Source organism: Nycticebus coucang, chromosome 8, assembly GCF_027406575.1.
Source record: "Nycticebus coucang isolate mNycCou1 chromosome 8, mNycCou1.pri, whole genome shotgun sequence".
In the NCBI taxonomy this organism is placed as follows: domain Eukaryota; kingdom Metazoa; phylum Chordata; class Mammalia; order Primates; family Lorisidae; genus Nycticebus; species Nycticebus coucang.
In genome coordinates this window covers 12,208,344-12,226,163 of record NC_069787.1, presented here as the reverse complement: position 1 = coordinate 12,226,163, position 17,820 = coordinate 12,208,344, and the positions used below count along the sequence as shown (strand labels likewise).

Here is a 17,820-nt window from a genome sequence, read left to right as displayed (position 1 = left end):
CTTAGGAAAATTTCTCTCTACATCTCACTGACCAGACATTTTTTCCATTATCCTTACCCAAAGGCAAGAGAAGTTGGAAATATTTTCCCTGGGCAATTTACTACCCTAAAAAAGTGGGGTGCCTTTATTAAGGGAGAGGGGAGTGTGGAAACTTGGAGGGGAGCTAACATCATGGCTGCCACCTGTATTTGCTGGTCCGTGTGTCCGTTGACTCTGCAGCCAGTCCTGACCACTGCTCATTGTGAGCTCACTGCTCTCCTTCAAGCCTGCACAGACATTTGTGAGGTCAGAGCTAGAGGCTTAGGCAGGAAAGGCTCCAGTGGCAGGGTGTGTAGCAGGTCTGTCTGGCTCTGGAACCTGTGCTTCTTTGTTCCAAGGCACTTCCATGAACCTCTTAGAACCAAAAGTTGAGTCAGTGCCCTCCCACTCATCTCTGCTCCTCATGGAACCTGTTCAGGGCCTATTCACTCATGACAGTTCACATGGTTTCTACAGATTCAGTTTTCAGTTTTATTTTTCTTGTATTTCTGACTAACGATGGTCTACTTGAGTGACAATGTTTGCATTTGTTAGGTAAAATCCCTGTTGTAGTTGTGTCCTAACCCCAGGGTGTGCCATGTACCCTTACATTGTGCCCATTCACTGGAAACAAAGCACCCCCCTTCTCCTCTCTCTTCCCCCCAACTTGAGTTTTCCTCTTGTGTGGCTGTGTATTAGCTCATCTACTGCTTCACATTAGTATTGAGAACATTGGATACTTGCTTTTCCATTCTTGCCGTACTCTACTAAGAAGAATGTATTTCACGTCCACCCAGGTTAATACAAAAGATGTAAGTTCTCCATCTTTTCTATGATTGAATAGTATTCTGTGATACACATATACCAGACTTCAGAATCTATTCACGTGTTGATGAGCGTTTAGGTTGTTTCTGTATCTTGACGGTTGTAAAGGAGCTGTGATAAACCATCTAATGAAAATATTGTTATGATAAAATATTGTTTCGGGTGGATGGCTAATAATGGGATTGTAGGATCTAGTTTGAGTTCTTTGAGGATTCTCCATACTTCTTTTCATAGAGACTGTATTAATTTGTAGTCCCACCAACAGTGTAAAAGTGTTTCCTTCTCTCCCCATCTGTGTCAGCATCTGCAGCTTTGGGACTTTGTGATGTGGGGTATCCTCACTGGACACTGACATTCTAATACCATACACAAAAACTAAGTCACATTGAATTGAAGACTTAAATGTTAAGAGCTAAGTTGATAAAACTCCCAGGATTAAACATAAGAGGAAGTCTTCAGGAAAATGTGTGTCTTGATATTTCCTGCTGGTGGGGCCTGAGGGATAAAACCCAATATTGTGACTCTTGTGTAGAAAAGTGTTGGCTTAAAGGGATAGGGAGAGATCTGAATACCTCTTTGACTTTGAACAGACCTTGACTTTGAGGCAGTGATCAGGACTGTGGCTGTTGCTTCAGCCCCAGAGGAGGCTCAGACCCACCAGCATAGGATCCCACCCCTTGTCTTTAGCCCCCTTTCTGGATCCTAACTTCCCTTCTCTATGTCCTTTGCAGGAGGTATCAGCACCCACATGACAGCCTGTGAGGGTTCATGGTGTCTTTTCAATGGGCCATCTCAAGATGTGTAAAGAAAAGTTAGGGAATTTCTCTTTGGACCCTGGGAAATTCACAGAGGAATGTGAATACCTGGCTGTTGTTTTTGATTTGACCTGGAATGATGTGCCTCACTGATACCGGTGTTTCAGCTTCTTGGTTTCTTTGATTTGAAGAATGAATCCACGGAGCACAGCATCAGTAGTAAGACAGGGTTTATTCACAGAAGCAAAACTTACAACTTACCCAACACAACGACAACAACAACAACAAAAAGCTCCTGGCAGACAGAACCCAGGAGGGGAACAAGCTCTCCTGCCCCCTCTGGGAGGTCTGCCCTTGGGCTCTCTGCTCAGGGGTTTATATAGTGGCAGGGGGTTGTTTTGCCAGCACTCAGTGTTGATTTTTAGGGCATGGGTCTTTGTCAGTTACAGACAGGTGTCCAATGACATCTCAGGCCTTGGAAACTTACATGAAATTCACCAGTCACAAGTGCAAAGGAAGGAGACAGCAAGGCTCCAGTGTCTCCCCTATAGGTGTCCAGCCCTTCCAGCAGCTGGTTCCTCCTGCCATTGCAGCATCAGCACCGCCAGGGCTAAGGTGGCAGGTTGTGGCACCAGCTGTCCTGCATCAATTCTCTCTCTCTGGGTGGAAACTCTAACTGCTGTTAGGAAAAAGGGCCAAGACTTGATCTAACTGCTTCCTGCTGACTCAGGTGATGATAGAAAGGGCAGTTAGGATTTTTCCAGAGGGAGACCAGTACAGGGGTCCATGATAGAATCAGGTCTTAGACTGGAACCATCTTTATTGTGTGTGGCTTGATGACATTTCTAAAAAATATAAATCTGATTAGTATAATCAGTACTAGGCAAAGGTGGGACAGAAGCACTAATTCAGTCACAGTAAAAGAAAACGATATTCACATTTTTCTTGCTGTGTTCTAAATAATAACTTCAAACATTCCTTACTGGTATTTATGGAGGAGTGTACGTGGAGTCTCTTCATAGTCCGCTTCCGTACAAGGTGGAGGATTCCAGGATTTTACTCGTGAAGGATGTATCCAGGAATCCACCCCCATAACTTTAACAGCTGTAAAGAAGACAAGATAACAGAAAAGGGGCCTTCCCAAGTTGGGGTTAAGAAAGGTGAATTAGAGGGAAGAGTTTTGATCATGACTAGATCCCCAGAAGAGAAAAGCTCCTTCAGTGTTGAATGTGAAAATGTAGTTGGGAGATTTTGAAGGATTTGTTGAAATTTAGCTAAAGAAGTGATATGTTTCACTATTTCTGTAGTTTCCAGATCTAATAAACCTTAGTTAAAAAGGGTCTTCTATATAATAATTTGGATGGGCTGGAACTTAGTTTCTGAGGGAAATTTCTTATTCTAAGGAGAACAATGGAAAGTAATTTAGTCCAAGGGAGATGAGTTTCCTTAGTTAGCTTTCGTAACTGTCCTTTGATTTTATCATTCATTTTTTTTTGCCTTCCCAGAGGATTGGGGCCTCCAAGAGCAGCGTGGATGATATTTTATGCCCAGAGCTTTAGATATTCCCTTTGTCACAGCTGCCTTGAAGGCCGGCCCATTATCACTTTGCAAATTTCAAAGATGTCCAAACCTGGGGATAATCTCATGTACTAAAGCCTTTACAACTTCCTGGGCCTTTTCTGTCCTATAAGGGAATGCTTCAACCCGATTAGTAAAAGTATCCATAAATACCAGTAAATATTGTATACCATGTTCTTTAGGGAGGTGAGTGAAACCCATTTGCTAATCTTTACCTGGGTATCTACCAGGTCTCTCTATACCTGGGGGAGCTAAATGGTCATTTAAAGGATTATTTCTCTGACATATCTCGCAAGTCCTTGTTATCTGTTTTATGGCTTCGACTGGGGTTTTGTCATTAAAGAGAGCCTTAGCCATTTGATAGGTACATTGGATGCCAAAATGAAAAGACCGATGTAAAGTTTTAAGTATTTTCCATTGGCTTGCAGCAGGTAATAACAAAAGTCCACTTTTATATTGTAACCAGCCTGATGGATGTAGTGAATAGTCTCTGGATAAAGTCCACTCCTTCTCCTTTTTGGTATATTGAGGTGCATGATTCTCATGTGATCCCTCCCAAATAAGGGGAGCCACAGGGGGAATTATTCCTTTCTGTGCTGCCATTTTAACCTCTTTATCAGCAAGTTGGTTACCTTCAGAAATCTCATCTAAGGTCTTTTGATGTCCCTTACAATGAGTAACTGCTACTTCTTGGGGATCATGAATGGCTTGTAACAACCTGTCAATTTCATGATGATATTTTATGGGAGAGCCATTGGAAGTGAGATATTGTCTTTCCTTCCAAATAGCAGCATAGTCCTGTAGAATGAGGAAGGCATATTTTGAGTCAGTGTATATATTGACCTTTTTGTTTCTCCCAATTTCTAAAGCATGGGTTAAGGCTATTAACTGAGCTAATTGCACACTAGTTCCTGGAGGGAGACACCCACTCTCCATTACAGCATACCGAGTAACTACAGCATAGCCTGCTTTTTGAGTTCCATGTTCTATGAAAGAACTTCCATCTGTATATAAAACCATCTCAGGATTAGATAGGGCAGTTTCAGGTAAGTCTTCTCTAGTTGCATAGGTCTGTGCTATAATGTATTGGCATTATTCCCTATCTCCTCATGGGACCCAGGGAAGAAAGTGGCAGGATTCAAAGTAGCACGGGTGTGTAATTGTGGCACTGGTCCTTCACCTAATAAGGCTTGACATTTAAGAAGGTGGTTCTCTGACAGCCTGAGACTGCTCTTGGAATTTAAAAGTCCAGTAGGGTCATGAGAAGTGTAAATAGGTAGGTCTTTCTCTAAAGATAGTATGGTTGTCTCTGGGGTTAAGAGGGCTACAGCTGCTACAACTCGTAGACGGTGTGGTCATCCCTTGGCCACAGCATCAATTTCTTTACTAACATATGCTACAAGTTGTAGAAGTGGACCCTGGTATTGGGCCAAAACTCCCAGGGCAATTCCAGCTTATTCTGTAATAAATTCTGTTGTCCAGTGGGAAGACTCAAAGCAGGGGCCTCAAAAAGAGCATTTTTTAACTGTTGGAATGCCTTATCTGCTTCTGGTTCCCATTCTAAAGTGACTAGGCCCTCTGTTTGAGCATCTTTAATTAAAGAGTAGAGTGGTTTAGGTATTTCACTATATCCAAGAATCCAGAGTCTGCCAAAGCCTGTAATTCCTAAGAAGCCTCAAAGTTGTCTGAGAGTTCGAGGTTTTGGGGAGCCAATTTTGGTTTGATTTTTTCTTTGCCCAAAGCTCTCTTGCCCTGTGAAACCTGGAGACCCAAATAGTGAACTTAAGGGACACATAATTGGGCTTTAGCTTTGGAAACTACACACAATCAGCTAGAAAGTTTAAGAGAGCCCATGTAGCTTTGTGGCCTTCCTCTGCATCTGATGTTCCCAATGTATGTCATCTACATACTGAATAAGAGTCGCTGTAGGATGTGAAAAATGACTTAAGTCTTTGGCTAAGGCTTGTCTGAACAAGTGAGGGCTGTCCCTAAATCCTGGGGTAACACAGTCCAAGTAAGCTGGGTGTTGGAGTCACAGGGGTCTTCAAAAGCAAAAAGGTATTGGGAATTTTCATGAAGTGGAATGCAAAAGAAGCATCTTTTAAGTCTAAGACTGTGATATGAGACAATAAGGTATAGGGATTGGGAACTACAGGATGGAGAGGAATGACCGTTTCATTTATAATGTGGAGATCTTAGATTAGCCTTTAGGTTCCATTTGGTTTTGGGACTCTTAAAATAGGAGTGTTACATGGACTATTATAAGGCATTAATAACTTTTGTTGCTTTAGATTCTGTATTATGGGAATTAGTCCATTATTCACATCTGTTTTTGGAGGATGTTGTTTTTGATTGGGATAGATGGCGGGATTCTTCCACTTCATTTGGACTGGTTGAGCATATCTTGCTCTTCCCACCTGTCCCTCAGTAGCCCACACTCCTGGGTTAATTTCTGTCTCTAATAAGGGAAGACATGATAGAGGTTCCTGTCCCCTATTCATATAAGTGGTTGTTCCTGCTATACTTAGTATGTCTCTCCCCAAACGGGGAGCATGACTTTCAGGCATGATTAGGAAGGCTTGAGAGAACAGCCAGTCATCCCAATTGGACCTTAACGGCTAAGAGAAAAATTTGGTAACTGGTTTTCCAGACACTGTCTGTATAGTTACGCATTTAGGGGATAAAAGACCAGTGTTAGAGAGAAGCATGGAAAAGGTTGTTCCAGTGTTCAGAAGAAATTCTGTCTCCTAGCCCTCCACTATAAGGGAAACCTAAGGCTCTTGACTGTGATGTCACAAGCTGGAGCCATGAAACTCTGCCCTGGAAACCCTCAGCCCAGTTTGGGCATGGATGGGATCAGTATCCCAGGAGGCCTTCACCTCTGAGGACAGGCCACCCTCCAGTGGTCATCTTTACATTCTGGACAGGGGCAGGTGGCTTGCCCAGCTGGCGGTACTGCTGGGGCAGTCCTTTCTGAAGTGACCAGACAGACCACATTGGAAGCACTTGTCCCTAGCACCTCTGGCTTCCCCATGTCCCTGAAAGGTGCTCGTTTGTTGGAGTGCCATTATTAGGGTCGTAATTCTTTTTTGATCCCTTCTGTCTTTTTCCTCCTTTTTCTCCTGATCTTGGTTATAAAACACCATAGTGGCTGTTTACGAAGATTCTCCAGGTTATGTTCTGAGCCTAGAGCCAATTTCTGCAGTTTTCTTTGAATGTCTGGGGCTGCTTGAGGGATCAATTTGTCTTTTAAAATAATTTAACCCTTTATGGAGTCGGGTGTCAATTGGGTGTGTTTTCTCATTGCCTCACTAAGCCTCTCAAGAAAGGCTGAAGGAGTCTCGTATTGCTCCTGGCAAATAGTAGACCACTTGGAATAATTCACAGGCTTTTTCTTGAACTGACGTAAACCTTCTAGGATACACATTAGAAAATGTTTACACCACCAGTCACCTTTCTCAGGGTCCCAGTTGGGCTCCTCAAAGGGAACTGTCCGTCTTCCCGTGGGGTATCTGTCGCTTTGCCCGGGAGACATACTGCCATCAGGATTGGACATGAACCACAAACCACCCCACTTCCTAGCTTCATCCAGGACTTAATTTTTTTTTCATTAAACATTAAAGTTTGACCTAGTAGTAACATTCTATCTCTCCAAGAGAGGTCAAAGCTTTGTCCTAACTCTTGGAGAACATCTATGTATTTATCGGGGTCATTAGAAAATTTTCCTAAATCACCTTTAATTTGCATTAAATCTGCTAGAGAAAAAGGAGTGTATACTCGTGCACTCATGGCCCCTTCCCCACTTGCAGTCTCAACCAAGGGACACGAAGAAGGATATGGTTGCCTTCTGGGGGTCGCAGTAGGATCAGAATAAACTCTTGGGACAGCCCCTCTCCTGGGGTTTTCTGCACACATGGAGGAAGGTGTGGGAGACGTAGATGGAGGGTTTGAACTAGATGGTGCAGCATCTCCCTCGAGAATCCCTGACCACGTGGGAAAGTCACTGCAGGTAAGAGCAGAATCTATCTGCTACACAGTTAGGGGTTGTCACTGAGGGGAAAGAAAGCTTGCACATAGGGCACCTCAGACCACTTTTCTTCCTGTTTACAAAAAGTATCTAACTGAAAAAATGGTGTTATAATTAAGGGTACCCTCTAGGGGCCATTGTTCACCAGTGGGAGTTGATACTGAGGCCAGGCCTGGGTGCAGAAGAAAACCATACCTACTTTTATCAGCATCTGGGGATCAAACTTCCCCCAGTGCTCCAGAATACAGCCCAGCAGGGTGTTCTCTTGGCGAGAGAATATGTTACCCATCCGTGAGAAAGAACAAACATCCAGTGTGTTAATCAATCCCACCCCATATTCCTGAGTCGTCAGAGCATCCTCTGACCAACCCATGAAGCTTCTGACCAAACAAAAGGAAGTGTCCTTCCAATTTTGGGGGAAGAATCCTGAGGAGAGTGGCCTCCTCAGCCCTTGTCTGGAATTAGCCACTCTTACCAATGCAGCACTTAGTGCCCGCTGGTTCTCCTGTGCTGATAACGTGCCCGCAGCACAGCTCTGAGAAAGCAGGTATCAGGGAGCCTGGTCCCACCCGATGCTTATATTCTGCCCCTTTCTGCCCCTTCCCCCCACGAGCCTCAGAGTATCAGTCAATGTGGAAATAAGCCCCATCCCGAAGAAAATGGCTGTGCGGTGTTTGCACAGTTAACTCTATAGAATCTGTCCAAGCTTTTTCTAAATTCCCCTTAACAAAAAAAAAAAAAAAAAAGTAGGCTTTCCAGCATGACCAGGTCTTGGTGTTAAGTGCTATGTTTTTTCAACCTCCTCTGTCTTTTTTAAAGTTTACCAAGACAAGAATATTGAAAGTTAGCTACAAATCAGTGTTGAGACACTTTGAAACTTTTTTGAATCACAATTAGTTGCACTTGGCTGAAGTCCTAGAGAAACCTAGGAATATCTTAAACTTCCCCATATCAGAAAAAATCAAATACCCAGCAGCATTCTCATTGTCTTTATTTTCAAGAGACTGAGTGGTAGCCAAGGTTCAGGGCCATTCCCACCTTGGGGAGTCATCCTGGGCTTCTTTTCACAGGCCTCCCATTGCACAGACACACTGTGGAGGGGAGTCATTTCACCCCTGATTTGGGGCTGACTTCTCTTTAACAAGGTCAGCCTTTTTTTTTTTTAGTGACATAAAAACACCAATGAAAAGTAATAACTCTCAACCCACCTACAAAATTTGAAGCCCTCTGAAAACATCTAATACACAGTTGTAAAAAAAAAATTCCCGAATACCCTTGCAAAATTAACTAAATATATAAACAATTCTTACCTACATCCAAACAAAGCATATATACTATCAAAGAGAGGAAGAGAAATAGAAGAGGTCTACAGAGATACATAGAAAAAATTAGGAACCATGGATGAGAAGAGAAGATAGTAAAAGCTGGGAGAGCACGAGTTTTCAAAGGTACTTCCAAGTCCTGGGGTCAGAACAATTGCTGGGGACTCCAGGGCCTCTGGGTGCTACCTCCTTGCTCAGATCTCGACCAGGGAAAAGGAATAAAGAGAGAATAGGTTCAAAATTCACCAACAGTCCCTTTCCCTCCTTTCTGAAGCCCAGGGGAATTAGAAAGTTTGTTTCCCAACAGCCTCTTGCCCCTGACCTGGAGTTCAGCATTTACACTCTGCACATTTACAGGCTGGTGGGCATTGAATTTATTAATCTCCAGTAGCATAGCTACAGAGAAAAACAGGATGGAGGTAAGTGGTCCCATTACGTACCACAGATGTCTTCTTTCCATCTGCTGTCCCCATACGGGCCACCAAATATGATACCAGAACTTCATCTTCTGTCCTGGGTGTCTTGCCAAATCTGATCCCGGTGTTTCAGGTTCTTGGTCTCGGGGATCCAAGAATGAATCCACGGACCACAGCATCAGTAGTAAGACAGGATTTATTCACAGAAACTAAACTTACAACTTACAAAAAACCAAAGCTCCTGGCAGAGAGAACCCAGGAGGGGAACAAGCTCTCCTGCTCCCTCTGGGAGGTCTGTCCTCGGGCTCTCTGCTCAGGGGGGTATATAGTGGCAGGGGATTGTTTTTCCAGAACTCAATGTTGACTTTTAGGGTGGGTCTTCTTTAGTTACAGCCAGCTGTCCAATGAACTCTGAGGCCTTGAACATGAAACTCACCAGTCAGAAATTCATGGGGAGGAGACAGGGAGCCTCCAGTGTCTCCCCCGTGGGTGTCCGGCCCTTCCCACAAGCTGGTTCCTCCTGGCAGTGCAGCGTCAACAACGCCAGCGCTAAGGGGGCAGGTCATGGCACCACCTGTCCTGTATCATTACTCTCACACTGATGTGTGTAGATGAGAGAAAGAGATTTGGGCAGCTGGTCAGGTCTTAGGGGACCACCTCCATGCCCAGGTCAAAACTCCTACCTAGAAATCAAACAGTTCAAGGGAATCCAGGATGGAATCACCAACTGGGTCTAAGGGGATCCCATCGCTACAACCACATGCTTCCATGTCTTCCATGCCTTTACCAGACTTCTTTATTTCTTCATCAGGCTTAGAGTTCCTTTCTAGTGTCCTTTCTTTTCAACCAGAAGGACTCCTTTCATTGCAGGGTAGGGCTGCTGTATTCACATTTTAGCTATCTGACAATGTCTTAATTTCTTCCTCGTTTTTGAAGAACAGTTTCTTGGATATTGGACTCTTGGTAGATAGATCTTTTTTCCCCCCATGACATTGAATATTTCAGCCCACGGAAATCATGGAAAATCATGTGGTAAACAATGGGGGAAAATGATGGTGAGAGTCATCTTCCTAGCAGCTCACTAGGTGTTAATTAGGGACCTTATTGGGTATCATATACCACAGAATATTTCTATACACTAGTGTGTAGTATCATGTATAGTATCATAATAGCAGCTATTTGTAGCATCCCTCCAACACTAATTCAAATTTAAAGTAGAAGGAATTGGATACTTCCCATAGAGGCATAATGAGGTCTCTAAAAGCCAAAAGTTATTATAGGTTTTAAAACTAAAAGTGAGAAGGCTATGGAAATGTTGTACAGGTTTTAATTTCTAATAAACCAAATATCAATGTCTATAACCCACGTAAATGAGAAGCACTTGTTTTCTTTCAAGAAGAAAATGTTTTTGCCCCCCTATAAGGAAAAAGAAAACCACCCTGTGTTATCCCCAGCCCTGATTGGTCCATTTCCCCCTGCCTCTGACCTCATAGAGAGCCATTGAGGCCAAAACTTCAATGTTTTTGCACCCATGTAAGGAAAAAAAACCCCACCCAGTGTTATCCCCGGCCCTGATTGGTCCGTTTCCCCCTGCCTCTGACCTCATAGAGAGCCATTGAGGCCGAAACCTATATAAGCACCTGTCTGAGCCTGGGTCTTTGGTCGTTACAGCCCAGGAAGCTCTTTCGGTGACCTGCGGACTTGACCTCAGCTAGCGTGTTTCCTTGATCGTAGTGCTTGCAGTTATCCCAGTGAGTAGTTTATCATAGTGTACATAGTCTTCATAGCGTAGTGTTATTTGTTTTCTTAGTATAAGTTCACATATTTTTTTATCCTAGTTAGCTTTCATTAGTGTCAGTATATTTAGTGCCCCAGTTATTATAGTTTATTAGTGTTTGTAGCACAGTGAGTATTAGTTGTTGTTGTTGTTGTTGATTAGTTATTTAGTTTAGCTTATCTAGCATAGTGTTAGTGTAGTCAGGCTCCCCATGGCGCCTGGGGTGTCCTCCGTGTCCCTGGACAGGGAGGTCCTCCAGGACTATGAGCTCTTACAGACCATTGGCGAGGGCAGCATCGCTGAAGTGAGGCTGGCCCGTCACCGTGGAACTGGCACTTTGGTGGCGGTGAAGATCATCAACAAACGCCGTATTGCTGGCCTCATGTCTGTGTCTGCGGAGCCTGACATCATGAAGAGACTGGACCATCCCCACATCATCAAGCTGCTGGAGGTCAGACAGGGTAAGGAAAATACGTACCTGATTATGGAACTTGCAGCCTGTGGTAACCTGGGTGAGAGAATAGACGCATATGGCCAGATGGAGGAGGGGGAGGCCCGAGCCATATTCTTGCAGCTACTGAAAGCCATGGAGTACCTCCACCAAAAGGGCATCGTGCACAGGGACCTGAAGCTTGAAAATGTTTTATTCGATTCCCAAAACAATGTCAAACTGGCTGACTTTGGCATGGCTGCAACTTTCAGCGAAGGTAAGACGTTCAGAACCTTTTGTGGGACCCCCCCTTACTTGGCCCCTGAGGTTTTCCTGGGCCAGAACTACAAAGGGCCAGAGGCAGAAATTTGGAGCCTTGGGGTCATCCTCTATGTAATGGCAGCCGGGACCTTCCCCTTTAAGGGAAGAGACCTCGATGAACTAAAAACATCGATCTCAAGAGGTACCTATGCTACACCTGGTTTCACTACCCCCAAATTAAAATCCTTCATCCAAAAAATCCTAACCCTTGACCCCAGCAAGAGACCCACTATCAGGCAGATGATGGAAGACCCCTGGATCCAGTCTGGGCAAGAGAGGATGAGGCCACACACGGCAGCAGACATCCCACCAGAGGCTGCCATGACACTGGAGGCAGTCACCCCACTGGAGGCCACCACCACAGTGGAGGCCGCCACCACACTGGAGGCTGCCGCCCCACTGGAGGCAGTCACCCCACTGGAGGCCACCACCGCACTGGAGGCCACCACCGCACTGGAGGCAGTCACCCCACTGGAGGCAGTCACCCCACTGGAGGTAGTCACCCCACTGGAGGCTGCCACCCCACTGGAGGCAGTCACCCCACTGGAGGTAGTCACCCCACTGGAGGCTGCCACCCCACTGGTGGACGCCACCCCTCTGGAGACTGCCAACCCACTGGAGGCCACCACCCAACTGAAGACCCACACTCCACTGGATGCCGCCACCCCACCAGAGACTGCCACTCCACAGGAGACCATCACCCCATTTGAGGCTGCCACCCCACCAGACACCTCCACCCCAAGGATACTCAGGCCCACTTGTGCCCCCCAGGCTAGCCCCGTGTCCTCTCCCTCCAGCACCAGCCACCTTATGGGAGGCCCAGCAGGAGACACGGGAGCTGAGGGAAGAACCAGCTATGACCCCTCCCTTCCAGCTGGGCAGGTGGTGGACGATGAACCCACTGAACCGGGCCAGGGCCGGCGGGCGTGTGCTAGGAGGATTGTGAACTTCTTTCGGAAAATGTTCTGCCTCCCGCCGGCCCAAAAGAACCGCCACCGCCCGAACAAGGTGGTGCCTGCGACCAGCCAGGGGACTTGAGGCAGAGAGCAGGAGGCGAGTGTGGGGTGATCAGCCATGCTTCCTTCTTTTATTTCTTATTGGATTTTCAATAAAGAGATTGAAATTGTATCTTTTACTGTGTGTACATGTATTCGGCACAAGGTGAAGTTCAGGTATATGTGCAAAGCTAACATCCTCCTCCTGGCAGGCAGATGCAGCATGCTGTCACTGATGTGTTGCCTCTGAAGAGCTGACCTCATAGAATGTTTGTGACATGGGGTGGGCAGCACAGGGAGGGATGGGGGGTTAGTAGCAGGGAACAAATGTTTACACAGGATGAAGAAACCCTGATGTCTGTTGTACAGCATGGTGACCAGGCCACATTTCAAAATACCTGACAGTCCACTTCAAATGTCTCCTTGGAGAGCAAGAAGGTCCTGACCTCCCGGGATCCTGAAACATGGTGTGGGAGGTTGGCCATGCCTGGACTCCCAGCTGGCTGGGGAGCCACACAAGCAGGATGCAGCCTGCAGAGACCTCCTAACCACAGTGCAGCCAGCTGAGCACAGCCTGGTCTCCCACCCTGCCCCAACCAGCTGGAACAACCATGGAGCCTGGACCATGGCTCCTGGGCACTTGTCCCCTCACTGCCCCTCTCTGCTTTTTCTTCCATGGCTGTGGGTGGCAGGGCGAAGGGGTTCTTAGTCACCTCACTCCTGTTTCTTCCAAATCAGTATAAATACATCTCACTCCAGAAAGCTGAGTCCTCGGTATTTTGCTGTTTTGGGTCCTCCCAGCAAAGCTGGGGCTGTGCACACCTAGTGCAGGCAGTTAAGGAGAAACAGTCAATGGAAAGGGGCCTTAAGGGAACTACCAAGGTCACCCAACAGCCACACAGGAGTCTCTGGGCCGTGTGCAGGGCAGAGACGCACACACCGTGCATGGACACCCCACACTGATGTCGCCTGGTTAACATGTTCACAAGGAACAATGGGGACTTGAGGGCCTGCTGGCCTGTGCTGATTATCTCAAGTAGGGTAACATAGTCCTGTGAACCAAACTACATAGGGAGTCAGAGAGTGACCTGGCTGTGGTCCCCAAATTGCCCTAGGGGACCACTTGTCCTGCTGTGTTTGCTTTCTTTCTTTTTTTCTTTCTTTTTTGTCCGGGGCTGGGTTTCAACCTGTCACCTCCCGCATATGGGGCCAGCGCCCTACTCCTTTGAGCCACAGGCACTGCCCTGTCTTACTGTGTTTTCTGACTCATGATTGTAGCACTTGAACTTTCCTCTGAGATCTTCTCTCCTTTTCCTAACAGTAGCACAGGTGGGTCCCTCTAAAAGGCCTGAGCCAGGTGTGGGCCTTTGGTCTCCACACAAAACCATTTCTGTGTTCAGTCCTTTCTTTGAAAAAGCACATTTCCACATGGATAGCCTTTATTGTTGTTGTTACCTGTTTTTGTCTTTTTTGTTTTCAAATGCATACATTGAATCAACTTTGAAAAAAACAAGTAAGTTAGATGATGTTACACATATATTTCCTCACTAGGGGCACATTTCATGCCTTTTTCATAACACATCCTCCTCCCTGATTCACCCCATATGCAGAACCACGTGTATCCCGACTTCCAGACTTTACATCACCAGTAACTTTAGAGGGTGTGAAAACCCTAAGAAAGGACGTTCTGAATTGTCCATGCAGAAATATGTACATGAATGAGCATGGACTTGTAATAAAATAGGTTAAAATATTAGCCGAGTATATTTTTGAAGCTGCTTCAATTGCCTGGGGGGTCGTCCTCATAAAATTCTCGCCCAGACTGATTGCTTCAAGGGTTTTCCTGCACTGTCTTCTAGTATTTTTATAGTTTCATGTCTTAAGTTTAAATCTTTAATCCAGTGAGAGTCTATCTTAGTTAATGGTGAAAGGCGTGGGTCCAGTTTCAGTCTTCTACAGGTTGCCAGCCAGTTCACCCAGCACCATTTGTTAAATAGGGAATCTTTTCCCCACGGAATGTTTTTAATTGGCTTGTCTTCTGCACAGCCAAGAACACAGTAAGTAAAGCAAGCAAACAGCCCTCAGAATGGGAGAAGATATTTGCAGGTTATGTCTCTGACAAAGGTTTAATAACCAGAATCCACAGAGAACTCAAACGTATAAGCAAGAAAAGAACAAGTGATCCCATCGCAGGCTGGGCAAGGGACTTGAAGAGAAACTTCTCTGAAGAAGACAGGCACACGGCCTACAGACATATGAATAACTGCTCATCTTCTTTAATCATCAGAGAAATGCAAATCAAAACAACTTTGAGATATCATCTAACTCCAGTAAGATTAGCCCCTATCACAAAATCCCAAGACCAGAGATGTTGGCATGGATGTGGAGAAAAGGGAACACTTCTACACTGCTGGTGGGAATGCAAATCAGTACATTCCTTTTGGAAAGATGTTTGGAGAACACTTAGAGATTTAAAAATAGATCTGCCACTCAATTCTATAATTCCTCTGCTAGGCATATACCCAGAAGACCAAAAATCACATTATAACAAATATATTTGTACCAGAATGTTTATTGCAGCCCAATTCATAATTGCTAATTCATGGAAAAAGCCCAAGTGCCCATCAATCCATGAATGGATTAATAAATTGTGGTATATGTACACCATGGAATATTATATAGCCTTACAGAAAGATGGAGACTTTACCTCTTTCATGTTTACATGGATGGAGTTGGAACATATTCTTCTTAGTAAAGTATCTCAAGAATGGAAGAAAACGTACCCTGGGCAGCGCCTGTGGCTCAGTGAGTAGGGTGCCGGCCCCATATGCCGAGGGTGGCGGGTTCAAACCCAGCCCGGGCCAAACTGCAACAAAAAAATAGCCGGGTGCTGTGGCGGGCACCTGTAGTCCCAGCTACTTGGGAGGCTGAGGCAAGAGAATCGCTTAAGCCCAGGAGCTGGAGGTTGCTGTGAGCTGTGTGATGCCACGGCACTCTACCAAGGGGCATAAAGTGAGACTCTGTCTCTACAAAAAAAAAATAATAATAAAAGTACCCAATATACTCAGCCCTACTATGAAACTAATTTATGATTTTCACATGAAAGATATAACCCAGTTATAACTTAAGAATAGGGGGAAGGGGAAAAGGGAGGGAAGGGAGGGGGGACGTTGTTAGAGGGAGGGTGATTGGTGGGATTACACCTGTGGTGTATCTTACAAGGATATATATGAATCTTAGTAAATGTAGAATGTAAATGTCTTAACGCAATGACTAAGAAAATGCCAGGAGGGCTATGTTAACCAGTGTGATGAAAATGTGTCAAACGGTCTATATAACCAGTGTATGGTGCCCCATGATCGCATTAATGTACACAGGTATAATTTAATATATATATATATATAAACTACTCATCATTAAAACTATGTGAAGCACACACAAAAAAAAGTACATATAGAAAAGAATGATGTGAAATACTGCAGAAGTGTCTTGTTTTATCCTATGAACTGATGAAGCAGATGTCAATTTCAACAGATAACTGGTGCAACCATGAATGGGATCATTGAATCTTTGATTCTTCCTGGAATAACAAACGTTCATCCCTTAGTGAGAAATTTGGCTGTTTTATGTTTGGGATATTGTGGACTGCAGAATCAGGATTTTGCAAGTAAATACTTTGGGCTGCTATTACAGGTTTTGCAAATTTATGATATCACAATAAAAATGAATGCTTTAAAGGCAATCTTGGACCAGCAGATGATGTTTGGGATGGAACCATTTAAAACTAAAAAAAAAAAAATCAATGCTCTTCCATGAGAAGCTACAGAAATGAATGGTGATGATGAGCAAGAGTCAAAAGAATTTGAAGAGACTGCTACAGCTAAGAATGTTCTGAAACTCCTTTCTGATTTCTTAGATAGTGAGGTGTCTGAAATTAGGACAGGAACTGCAGAAGGATTAGCCAAGCTAATGTTCTCTGGGCTTTAGGTCAGCAGCAGGGTTCTTTATCATCTGATTTTGTTATGATAAAATCCTGTGGCTGAAGAGGATGTTCAACTTCAATGTTGCCTGGGCATGTTTTTCCCCATGTTTGCCTATGCAAGCAGGACTAATTAGAAATGCTTTGAAGAAGCCTTTCTTCCAACTCTGCAAACACTTGTAAATGTGCCTGTTTCTTCTCTTTTTCCTGAAATAGATATCACAAATGTTACTGAGTTACTTATAGATTTTACATGACCAAGTGCATTAAATCCTCAGGCCAAGAATTCCCCAGATTATTAGGCCTTAACAGTACATGACAATTTGGCTATAAAAATTTGCTGTGAGATCTTAGTAAGTCCATGCCTACCAGAAATTCGCATCTATACAAAAGCCTTGAGTTCTTTAGAACTCATTAGCAATCTTACAAAAAATCTTCTGGTTCTATGAATGAGATTCTGGAGCAAGTGAAAAGTAGGACATGTCTGAAAGCTTTGGGAAAAATCAAAGGTTCAATTAGAAAAAGGAAATAACGAATTTGGTGAACAACATGTAGCAACATAGGATACTAACATGACTATAACTATTTTTCAAGATGATAAGAATGAAGTATGTATGACTCCTCTCAAGTTGTAAAACCAACACAACCATCAAGATCAACTAAGCCAAAGACTAACATTGAAAAGTGACAGCTTCAACAAGGTTGAACAGGAGAAATCAGCCTGCTGAGGCTGATTCTCATTCTAATTCCAGAATGAGAATTAGAAATGAAGGAATTATCAAGATAAGCCAAAATAGCAGCACTAGAAAAAAGTAAACTTAAACTTGCACAATTTCTCAATGAAGTTATAAATTAGGAGAAATCATGGGGGTGGAGGCCTTTAAAATTATGTTTAGTTCTTTACTTTAATAAAGTCATCCTTTTGTCAAAAAAAAAAAAAATAGGTTAGACCATGGAGAAGAAAGAACCTTAGAGCTAGAGCATAAAGTTTTCAAGTTAAGCCAGGTAGTTAAAGAGGCAGAAAAGAAGAGAGAGAAAGCAGAGCGGGCACTTAGAGAACTATAAGACTCTATGAAGTGTTCAAATATACGAATAATAGGGATTCCTGAAGGGAAAGAAGATTGTCCCAAAGGAATGGAAGCCCTCCTGGAGACCATCATAAATGAAAACTTACCAAGTTTTCCTTAAGACCTCAACACACTCCTTTCAAATGGTTATCAAACCCCAGGTCATCTCAACTCAAACAGAGCCTCTCCAAAACACATTGTAATTAAACTGTACAAAGTCAAGATGAAAGAAAAAATTCTGTAAGTAGCCAGGAGTAAGCACCAACTGACCTATAGAGGCAGAGCCATTAGGATGAGAGCAGACTTTTCA

At 44.2% G+C, this 17,820-nt stretch overlaps 1 pseudogene; it reads left to right on the top strand.

Annotated features, from left to right (window-relative positions):
- Positions 1–17,299, top strand: part of LOC128592407 (condensin complex subunit 3-like) — a 35,926-nt pseudogene extending 18,627 nt beyond the window's left edge.
- Positions 17,300–17,820: the final 521 nt, after the last annotated feature.